Below are 10389 nucleotides of genomic sequence, written 5' to 3'. Positions count from 1 at the left end.
TTAAAGATTAACAAACCGTGTCAATGGGATCATGAGCTTTCCTGGGCATAGCCCACTTCTTCAGACGACTGGAGTGTTGTATGTCCAGAACCAAAATGAACAGGGGAGGAAAAAATGGGAGGGGCGAAAAAAGGAGACAGGGGGTATGTAAATATCACAGGGAAAACCCAGCTGGTATGTAACAGGCACCACTGATAAGAGTTGTTTGGAATTTCCCAGGAACCGATCGGGGTTTCTTAGGAACAAGTTTAAAAAGGGGTGAGAATCGGGGTGAACTGGGTGGATGCCTGGGTGAGGGTTGGGTCGAACAACGCAGGGAGGGAAAAGCAGGAGCGTGGGGCGTGAGGGCAGGTGAGCGCTGCGGTGAAAGCCACGTGCGCAGGCCGGGCCGGGCCCCTCTCTCCTCCAGCTGACTTGCAACTTCCACTGCCGGCCCACGTGGCCCTCGAAGGGCGGAGCTTCCCCTTTCCTGCGCCCGCCCCTGGGGCCCTCCAGCCAATGGGAAGCGAGGGCTAATGTTGCTGGTGTTTCAACATTCGGAGCCGGCTGGCACAGCTGCTGCCGCGGGCCCGGGAGCTGCGAGCAGGCAGGAGGCGGAGGTGAGGGGCGGGGAGCGGTGACTCCTGGCCCCCCAGCGCAGGGGGGTCCAGGTCCGGGTCCGTCCGGGGTTACCAGGCCGCGCACTCCCCTCGCTCTTGGAGGCGACGCTGGTGCCAGTGTCTGCTTCAATGCGACCCTACAATAACAAGCCCCAATCGGCCGAGTCGCTGCTTGTTTCACCTCGTGTCCCCCTGCGCTGCAGAAATCCCGCCTCTGCTGGGCCAGCCCCGAGGCACGGGGTTGCCCCTCGATTGTAAGCAAGCTGCCCCCTTCTCCCCCATGCTCCCCGTTCCCTGAGTATCAGTCCTGCCCCCGCAGCCTGCACAAATCTTCATCCTTTAGGACCAAATAGGAAGGGGAGGGGACGAGGGATTATTTTCTTTATTCCCACCCCCCCAGCGGAAGGAGCTGTTCTCTGTGTCTGTGTTTACAAACCAAGGAATGTGTTTCTCCCTGGTTTGGGTTGGGGTTTTTTTTTTGCCTGTTTCTTGACAAGATTGATTTAAATGTTGGTCTGACTAGAGTAGTCCCCAAGTTTAGCGCCCTGCCCTGAAGCAGGACAAAGTCAACCAAGACCTACGGGTTTGTCTAACCCTGTCTAATTCTTTCTTCCCACCCATGCTTCCCCAGAAGGGATCAGACAGGCTGTACACAGCGGGTGTTTAAGTCTCAGCTTGACAAAGCCCTGGCCGGGTTGATTTAGTTGGGATTGGTCCTGCCTAGAGCAGGGGGCTGGATTTGATGACCTTCTGAGGTCTCTTCCAGCTCTATGATTCTATGATTCCCTCCCCTTTCCTTCACCATCATTACTATCCTTTTGCAGTGAGTTCCAGAGGTTGATTATACACTTCAAAATACGGCCGTTTTAACTAGAGCTGGAAGGAAGTTTTCTGAGGGGATGTTTTTCCATTGGAAAATGCTGATTTTAGTGACCTTTTGTTTGGAAGGGGAAAACTCCACCATTTCAGAACATTAAAATGTAGTTTTCCATTCCTGAAATGACTCTTTGTTTGGTCTCTTTAAAGTTTATCTTCCGTAATCCACCGTACTACATTTAAAAAAAGTCTAAATCTAAACAAAACGTGAATTTATTTGCAGAACTGTGTGTGATCAGGAAAAAAAAGTCAAAATCCTGGAATTTCTAGTCCCAATTCAACCCTACTTTTAGCCACCTTGGTGCCAGGGATGTAAAATCTCATTTAATTAGCTAAAACCAGTTAAACAATATGTTGAACCAGTTAACCGATTAAATGGGACACGTAGGACGTGTTAAAGATGGGCTTGGAGCAGCCCACACACCTACCCCCTTGGCACACTGCTGTGACTGCTGAGCAACCCTACCCGTGGTGTGCCAGAGTGCCCTGTGCCTATGGCTGGTGGAGGGCTGCTCCAGCCCCCTCTGGTTAACCATAACCGGCTTACTGGTTAACCATTCACTTCCAAACTTGGTGTCCCCACTGCTAACATTAGGACAGTGGTCCCCAACACGGTGCCCGCATTTGTATGCGCCCGCCAAGTGCTCAGGGCTGGCCTGGCCCCGGGCACGTGGCGCATGTGCGGTGCCGGAGCTGGCCCCGGGCGCATGGTGCACGGTGAGCACCGGCCCCGGGGGCGCCGCAGATTGGCTGCCCGCGCTATGGCCACGTGGCGCATGGGGGGAGCGCAGGCTCCGGGCGTGCGGCACTTGCAGGGTGCGCCAGCCCTGGGCGCACAGCGCTTGGAGAGCGTCGGCCCCGGGCGCGCGGTGCTTGGGGGGGGGAGAGTGCCAGCGCTAGTGCCGGCCCCGGGCGCGTGGCGCTTGCAGGGTGCGCCGGCCCCGGGCACGCGGTGCTTGGGGGGAGAGCGCCGGTCCCGGGCGCGCGGCGCTTGGGGGGAGGCCCGGGCCTGGGCATGCGGTACTTGTGGGCGGGGGGGCGGCCCTGGGAATGTGTCTATGGGGGGGCCCCGCCCCCGGGTGCGCAATGGGGGGCTCCGCTCCAGGGCGCCCTGCGGGCAAACAGCCACACCCCTTGGCGCCCGGCAACCTCAAATGGTTGGGGACCACTGCATTAGGAGAAGCCATTGGCTGCCTCCCCTGCCCCGCCCCATTCCTTCTTTGACATTCCCCTGCTCCCATGGGGGTCACGCTGCCCCCCTTTGAGAGCTGATGCTGAAAAGTGCTGGGAAAGCTCGGGGCGATTATCTGCCTGACCCCGGTGAATAGGAGCTGGCAAAGGCCCTGAAGTGTGACAGACCCTGGAGCTGTGACCGGCCCTTTCACCCAGCAGGATGTGCCGAATGCCCCAGAGGACCAAGGGATGGTGGGCGTGGCACTTCAAGCACACCTTGATTTTCTTCTGTCAGGGCTGGGGCATCGGACCGTCCAGGCTGGGTTCCTGTGATTTCCCGCGCGTGCTGGGCGGATGGTTTCCTGTCCAGTGCAGATCGCTGCTGGTGCGGGACCTCTGCATATAAACGCTGGGTAAGTCCTGGTGGGTTTTTAATGGGCAGTGTCATGTGGTTTGGTAACTCAGGGTGCCCCTGTATAAAACTATGGTACGCCCACATCTTGAATACTGTGTACAGCTGTGGTCTCCTCACCTCAAAAAAGATATTTTGGCCTTGGAAAGGGTTCAGAAAAGGGCAACTAACATGATTAGGGGTTTGGAACGGGTCCCATATGAGGAGAGGTTAAAGCGATGGGACTTTTCAGTTTAGAAAAGAGGAGACTGAGGGGGGATATGATAGAGGTCTATAAAAACATGAGTGGTGTGGAGAGGGTGAATCAAGAAAAGTGATTTATTAGTTCCCATAATAGAAGAACTAGAGGACACCAAATGAAGTTAATGGGTAGCAGGTTTAAAACTAATAAAAGAAAGTTCTTCTTCACACAGGGTGTAGTCAACCTGTGGAACTCCTTGCCAGAGGAGACTGTGAAGGCTAGGACTATAACAGGATTTAAAGAGAAGCTAGATAATTTCACGGAGGTTAGGTCCATAAAAGGCCATTAGCCAGGAGATAGAAATAGTGTCCCTGGCCTCTGTTTGTGGAAGGCTGGAGAAGGATGGCAGGAGACAAATCGCTTGATCATTGTCTTTGGTCAACCCTCTTTGGGGCACCTGGTGCTGGCCACTGTCAGCAGACAGGCTACCCAGTACTGCCGTTCTTATGTTAGGGTTCTTGGTTGGGGCACAGGGCAGAGCCCATCGGTTCAGAGCTGCTAAGAGCAGAGTTATTTGCACTTACGTCCCAGCCAGACTCCCTCGTATCCCCTAACGCAGGGCTGGGGGGATCCTTTTTTGGGTCGGGGGCCACAGAGAAATCCGTCAGGCCTTGTAGGAGTTGGGCGGCAGGAGTGGAGCTTAGTGCCTACGGGGCCAAGGGAAACAGAGAGGGCACCATGTCCACAGGGCCGGGGTGCCATTTTCCCTAGGGCCTCCGGGGGGGTGGGGGGGGGGAGTGTGTCTATGGTCTAGGAGCCAGGGCCCACCAAAGATGAATCCGACCCAGGCTCTGGTACATCTCTGCAGCGCTGCCGGCCGGTTCCCCCACCTCTTGGTCCTCAACCCAACTAGACCCGCTTCCCAATGGCTGGTTGCCCCCCGGCCAGCCCCGCTCCCTCCAGCCCCCTCCCAGCCAGCCCTGCTTCCCGGCGGCCGGTTCCCCCCCACCCCCTCTCTTCCAGCCAGTCCCGCCCCCCCCGGCCCCTGCTGTTCGGTATTTTTTTTAAACCATCTGGTAACCCAAGCAGGTGGGGGTGAAAAGGGCACAGAACTGCCCGCACAGGCGCGTCTGGGAATGAGATGCTGCTCTAACATCTCCGCCTCTGTTCACTTCCAGCCCCTGCCTCGTGGCGCTGGCCCCCGTGGCCTGGGAGGGCTCCCCAGGCGCACCATGGCCCGGCATAGCAAGCTGCAGAAGCACGTCCTGAGCCTATACAGGCAGTTCCTGCGCGCCGGCCGGGAGAAGCCGGGATTCCTGCCTCGCATCCAGGCCGAGTTCCGGAAGAACGCCAGCATCCCCCGGGCCGACGTGATGCACATCGAGTATCTGCTCCGCCGTGGCCAGAGGCAGCTGGCGCAGCTCCGAGACGCGAACACCAAACAGATGGGCACCTTTGTCCAAGCCAAACCGGAGGAGCAGTGACCCCTGCTGGTTGGCGCAAGCGTCTGTCTTGTACTGGGACGGTTGGGGGTGAATTCACAGATCAGCCTTCCTGGTTCTCACATCCCTGTGCACCCCTCGTGTCCAAACACAGGTGCCTGGCTTGGCATTTGCTGAGCTAAGGTGTCTTTATTGGCAGCCAAGCTTTTAAACAGTTCAGGTGTGGATGGGTGATCTGGAGGAGATGCTCTTGTTTCCAGGACCTGGTACACAATTCATTCTACCCCTGCTGGCTCCTCTCTTCGGGTATGTCTACACTACAGCGCTAGTTCGAACTAAGCTAATTCGAACTAACGCGTCTAGAACTAAAAACTAGTTTTGCTAATTCGAACTAGCAAGTCCACATTGAGTGGACTCTGAACAGGGCTTAAGGATGGCCGGAAGCAGTGCCAGCAGGGCATCAGAGGAGGACTTAGAGCGTGGAGATGCAGTCTCAGGCTAGCCGAGGGCTGCGCTTAAAGGGTCCCGACCCCCACCCCGGACAGACAGTTCTAAGGGGTGCCCCGCTTGAAAACCAGTCCTGGCTTGGAGTGCCCGGAGTACCCACACTGGGCACATCACACCACTCAGCCATCAGCCCGGCTGCACTTGCCGCAGGCTGCCATCTGGGGAGAGGGGGTAATCGGGGGGCTGCAGGAGAGCTTCCACCCCCAGAAGCCTGCAGAGCCAGCCCAGTCCTCCCCATCGGGGGCTCGTACCCCATTCCTCCCTCACCTCCTTCCACTTACCCTTCCCTAGCCCCCCTTCTTATTGATGTACAAAATAAAGATAACGTTTCTTCCAACATTGACTCTGTCTTTATTGAACAAAACTGGGGGAGACTGGGAAAAGGAGGTGGGAGAGGGGAAGATTAAGGCTGGGAGAGGGGAGGGCAACTAACATGATCAGGGGTTGGGAGCAGGTCCCAGATGAAGAGAGGCTACAGAGACTGGGACTGTTCAGCTTAGAAAAGAGGAGACGGAGGGGGGACAGGATAGAGGTCTCTAAAAGCAGGGGTTGGGTGGAGAGGGTGCATTCAGAAAAGTTCTTCATGAGTTCCCATAAAGAAGGACTAGAGGACACCAAAGGAAAGGACTGGGTAGCAGGCTTGAAACTAGTAAGAGAAAGTTGTTGTTGTTGCCAAAGCAAATAGTTAACCGGTGGAACTCCTTGCTGCAGGAGGCTGTGAAGGCTACAACTAGAACAGAGTTTAAAGGGAAGTGAGATCAAGTCATGGAGGTTGGGTCCATGGAGTAGTCTTAGCCAGGGGGTAGGAGTGGTGTCCCTGCCCAAAGTTTGTGCAAGGCTGGAGAGGGATGGCACGAGACAAATGGCTTGGTCACTGTCTTTGGTCCATCCCCTCCAGGGTCCCTAGGGTTGGCCGCTGTCGGCAGACAGGCTACTGGGCTAGATGGACCTTTGGTCTGACCCAGGACGGCCATTGTAAGCTCAGGGCTCAGGGTCGGGGGTCTCAGTGGACCCCCTTGATTTTCATGCAAACCTGCTCCTGGGTGGCCAGGCTGGCAGCTCTCCTGCCCTAGATGGCCACTTTCCTGTGCCTAGTGCGGAGATCGTGGACGAGGTCCACGATGTCCGCACTAGCCCAGGAATGTACCCGCCTCTTGCGGTCCCGGGCAAGCTTCCGGGAGCTGCCAGCCTGGTCCCGGGAAGAGGCGGTGGGCTCGGGGACATCGGGTGGGTGGCTCTGTGCCGTGCCAGGTGCAGGGTCTGCTGGCTGGGTGCTAGCAGGCTTGCACCTGGCACGGGCACCGTAGCCAGCCCGTGCCCCTTTAAGGGGTCCGGGGCCGGGAGGGGGGCATAGAGTTTCCCTGGTGTTGGCCAGAGTGGCCACCAGGGAAACCTGGGGAGGGCTAGCCTCCCACTCGTTCGAATTAAGGGGCTACACAGCCCTTAATTCGAACTAGTAAGTTCGAACTAGGCTTAAGCCTCGTAAAATGAGGTTTTCCTAGTTCGAACTAAGCGCTCCGCGAGTTCGATTCAAGTTCGAACTAGCGGAGCGCTAGTGTAGCGGCTATGAATGTTAGTTCGAACTAACGTCCGTTAGTTCGAACTAACATTGTAGTGTAGACATACCCTTCCATCCTTAGCCAAAGAGGAACAAGCCAGTTAGCCCAGGGAAATAAAAGAAAGGGAGAGCGGTGACGGAAAACCCTGTGTCTGTCATTTTTTCAAATGATCTATCTTGCCTAAAAGCCTGTCAGGGATTGGGCTCTGTTGCAGGAGGTGCTGGCGAAACACTCCGTGGATTTGGGTGCTACAATTCCTGAGTGTCGTCCGCCTTCCTGCCCCCTCCCCCCACCGAAGCGCTTTGGAAGGCTCACAAAGGACAGAGACCTGCCTTTTGAAAATCCGACTCCCCACCGGTGTCTCAAGACAGGCGGCTCTCTCTCGCCAAAAACGGAGGCAGCAGCGTGGGATGACAGGCAGCCAGGTCGCAAGGGGAGGTGCTTTTTAGACCAGTTCCCTCCTGGCACTCCGTACTGCTGCCTCTGTATCAGAGGCAGCAGCACAAGCTGGCAGCAGCCCTTGCCTGGGGGCTGGGTCTGAGCTTCTGGACCTGGTGCAAACTGGAACTGAGCGAGGCTGCCTGCCTGCCTGGCTCCTAACACACTGTAAATGCAGAGCCGCAGAGGGGGTAGGTCCCGCACCCAGCGCGAGCCAGGACTGAGACAGCTGGCCCCTGGGGACTATCGAAAAGTCAAGTAACCGATAAGAAATCATGAGGTTAATTGACTACTCAGTGAATATCTAACGTCCCTAATCCCTTTTCATAGTTCCCCTCTGGACTCTCTCTCCTAAAGCATGGCCCTGAGATCTGGACACAGTGCTCCAGCTGAGGCCTCCTCCGTGCCAAATAGCTAGGAGAGTGACCTCCCATGTCTGCCGTACGTCTCCTACCACGCCCCAGGGCTATGCCCTCTTACTGAAGGGCTTTGTGTCTGAGATCGCTTCTCTCCTAGGCTACGTCTACACAACGAGTTTTTTTGGCAACAAATATGCTAACGAGGGACTCTATGACACGCAATGTCATTTGCATATTTTCTACCGATCCGTTTTTGTGCTCGGGGTTTGTGCGCAAAACCAAGCCGTGTGGATGTTTACTTTTTGTGCAAAAAACCCCCTTTTCCCACAAGATCCCTATGCCTGCAAAAAGGCCGACCGATCTTGTGCAAAAAGGGGCTTTTGCCTAAAAAGAAAACATCCACATGGCTTGTTTTTGCGTGTTCTTGCGAAAAAACTTGTGGCGCGTCTACACTCTACGTGTGTTCTTGCAGAAGTAAATTTGCAGTAAAGCATCAGAGAACAGGGCTCCTTGCACAGGAGTTATTCCTCTCCCGACGATGACTAAGCCCCCTTTGTGCAAGAGCTGTTGTGCAAGAAGGCAGCGTGGACGGGCACCAGGGGCTTCTTGAGCAAGACACTTTTATGGCTAAAATGACCATCAGAGCTTTCTTGCACAAGAGAGCGTTCACACTGCCATGGACGCTCTTGTGCAAAAGCCCATGGCAGGGTGGAGGCACTCTTGCACGAGACCTTTTGCGCAAGAACTCCGGCGTGAAACAGCTCTCGTGCAAGAAGCCTGCAGTGTAGGGCAGGGAGCAGCCTATGAGGGAGGGGGAGGGACCCCTAGTAATGGCTCAAACTTCCCAGGGGGGTGGCCAGAGGCAGGACATTTGCCTGGCAGGGTGGGGGGGGGGCGGTGACCTCACAGGGGCTTTGGGCAGCCCTCAGCATATAAGGCAAAGGGCAGGTGGGGAGGTGGTGACCTCACAGAGGGACCCACATCTCAGGCTGATAAAAGCGGGGGGCGGGCCCAGGGGACTTTGGAGACCCCCGGTTGCTTTAGCTCTGGTGTGTCTCCTCCTCACGGTTCGTTCGCGTTCTGTGAGTTCCACATCCCGACACCTTTGTGACGAAGGTAAGAGCCCCCAGGGGTTGGATCCCGCCCGGGGCCGGCTGGGTTCCAGGCAGGCCCAGCCCTCGGTCAAGGGCCAGAAGGTGATTCCTCACCTGGGCTGCGTCCTTAGCGCCACTGGGGCTTTCTCCTGGTTGGTTTCCCTTTTCCTCCATCCCCCCACATTTCTGCTCTGTTCTTGCCTCCTCTGTGACCTTCCCTTGCTGCCTCCCCCAGCTTGGGACCCAACAGACTAGCTGAAGGACGGGGGGTGGTTTGCAGGAGCCGTGGGGTGGGGGATGCAGCCCCCATTGTGGGGACTGGGGAGGTGGGGCTGGAACAAGTCTATGCCGGTGTCTTTGGGGAGAACGCTCCACCCCCCACACCTTAGACTCTCCCCTGATTGGCCAAGAAGGGGCTGTTGATGGGCAGGAGACTCGTGGAATGAGGAGTAACGGTAGTTTGAACTAGGAAGCCTAGTTCGAACTACCTAGTTCGTGCCCCGTGTAGCCGCGCTGCACGGGGTTCGAACGAGCGGGGTTTTAAAAATGGCGGCTCCCCGCTTATGCAAATGAAGCCCAGGAAATTCAAATCCCGGGCTTCATTTGCAAGTGCGGTATGCCTACATTACCCTCCTAGTTCGAACTAGCGGGGTAGTGTAGACATACCCTCAGGTCCTTGCAGTGCCTGTGCAAGACCGAACCGATAAGCAAGGGGCCATTTGGGGGCTGGGGGCAGTCGCTCTGGGGAGCTGGAACCCCTGGATTTCGTTCATCAGGCTGCACCCCAAGCTCCCCTTTGCTCCCCTCATTTGCAGCATGGCCAAACGTTTTCGGCTGTGGTTCAAGAAAGCCCTGAAGATGGCCCCAGGGCCGGTGGGGAGCAGCTTCTCCGTCCCCGCGGGCGGGGAAGCTGGATCCCACCAGCTCGGGGCGACTCGCCCACCGGCCAGGCCCCCCCGGACCTGGCTCCAGAGGCGGCTGGGCAGGCGGGACCCAGCCCAGCGGGGGAGCCGGGTAGGGTGGCTCCGGGGCCTCCTCTGTGGAGAGAAACACCTGCCCCGGGAGCCCAGCCCCCATTACCACCAGGGGGCATCGCCCTGCCCGGCCCCCGGGGACCTGCCAGTCTCCGGGAGCCCCCAGCCCGTCGCTCCCCGCACCAGCCCCTGCAGCTGTGGGTCCAGGTCCGTCAGCAGCAGCGCCTGGGCCTCCAGCTGCAGCCGGGCCACCTCCTGCAGCCGCTCAGACCCAGGTGAGGGGCCGTGAACACGCTGGGCCCAGGGGCTCACCCAGTACCCGGGGGGGGGGGGGCGGGGAGGGGCAGCCCCAGTGTCTGCCCCGCAGCCAGGGCAATGGATGGGGGCGGGGGCTGCTTGGCTCTCTTCTTCCTGGTGGGGGCTCTGCTGAGGGCGTTGGCAGATGTGAGGGTGGAAGGGGGATGGGTCCCTGCGAGGGGCGTGTGGGGCCCAACCTGCCCTGGGTCCCTGACATGGGGGCGCGTGACCCCTGCTGGCCGCTGGAGTCACCCTGGTCCCTTCCCTCCCGCACAGAGCCCCCCTGCGCCTCGGCGGAGCTCTGCCAGGAGCGGATGGACTCCCGGGTGGAGGAAGGGGCCATCTATGACATCGAAGAGCAGCTCCACACCCGGGACACGGTAGGAACCTTCTCCACACGGGGGGGACCCGAGATTGTCCGGCCCCTTCCCAGCACGTCCCCCCCCCTCCGGGAGGGGCTTGTCCCTGGGGATCCCCC

Source organism: Pelodiscus sinensis, chromosome 18 (genome assembly GCF_052426305.1).
Source record: "Pelodiscus sinensis isolate ZL-2025 chromosome 18, ASM5242630v1, whole genome shotgun sequence".
Classification (NCBI taxonomy): domain Eukaryota; kingdom Metazoa; phylum Chordata; order Testudines; family Trionychidae; genus Pelodiscus; species Pelodiscus sinensis.
This window is presented reverse-complemented; position numbering follows the sequence as displayed.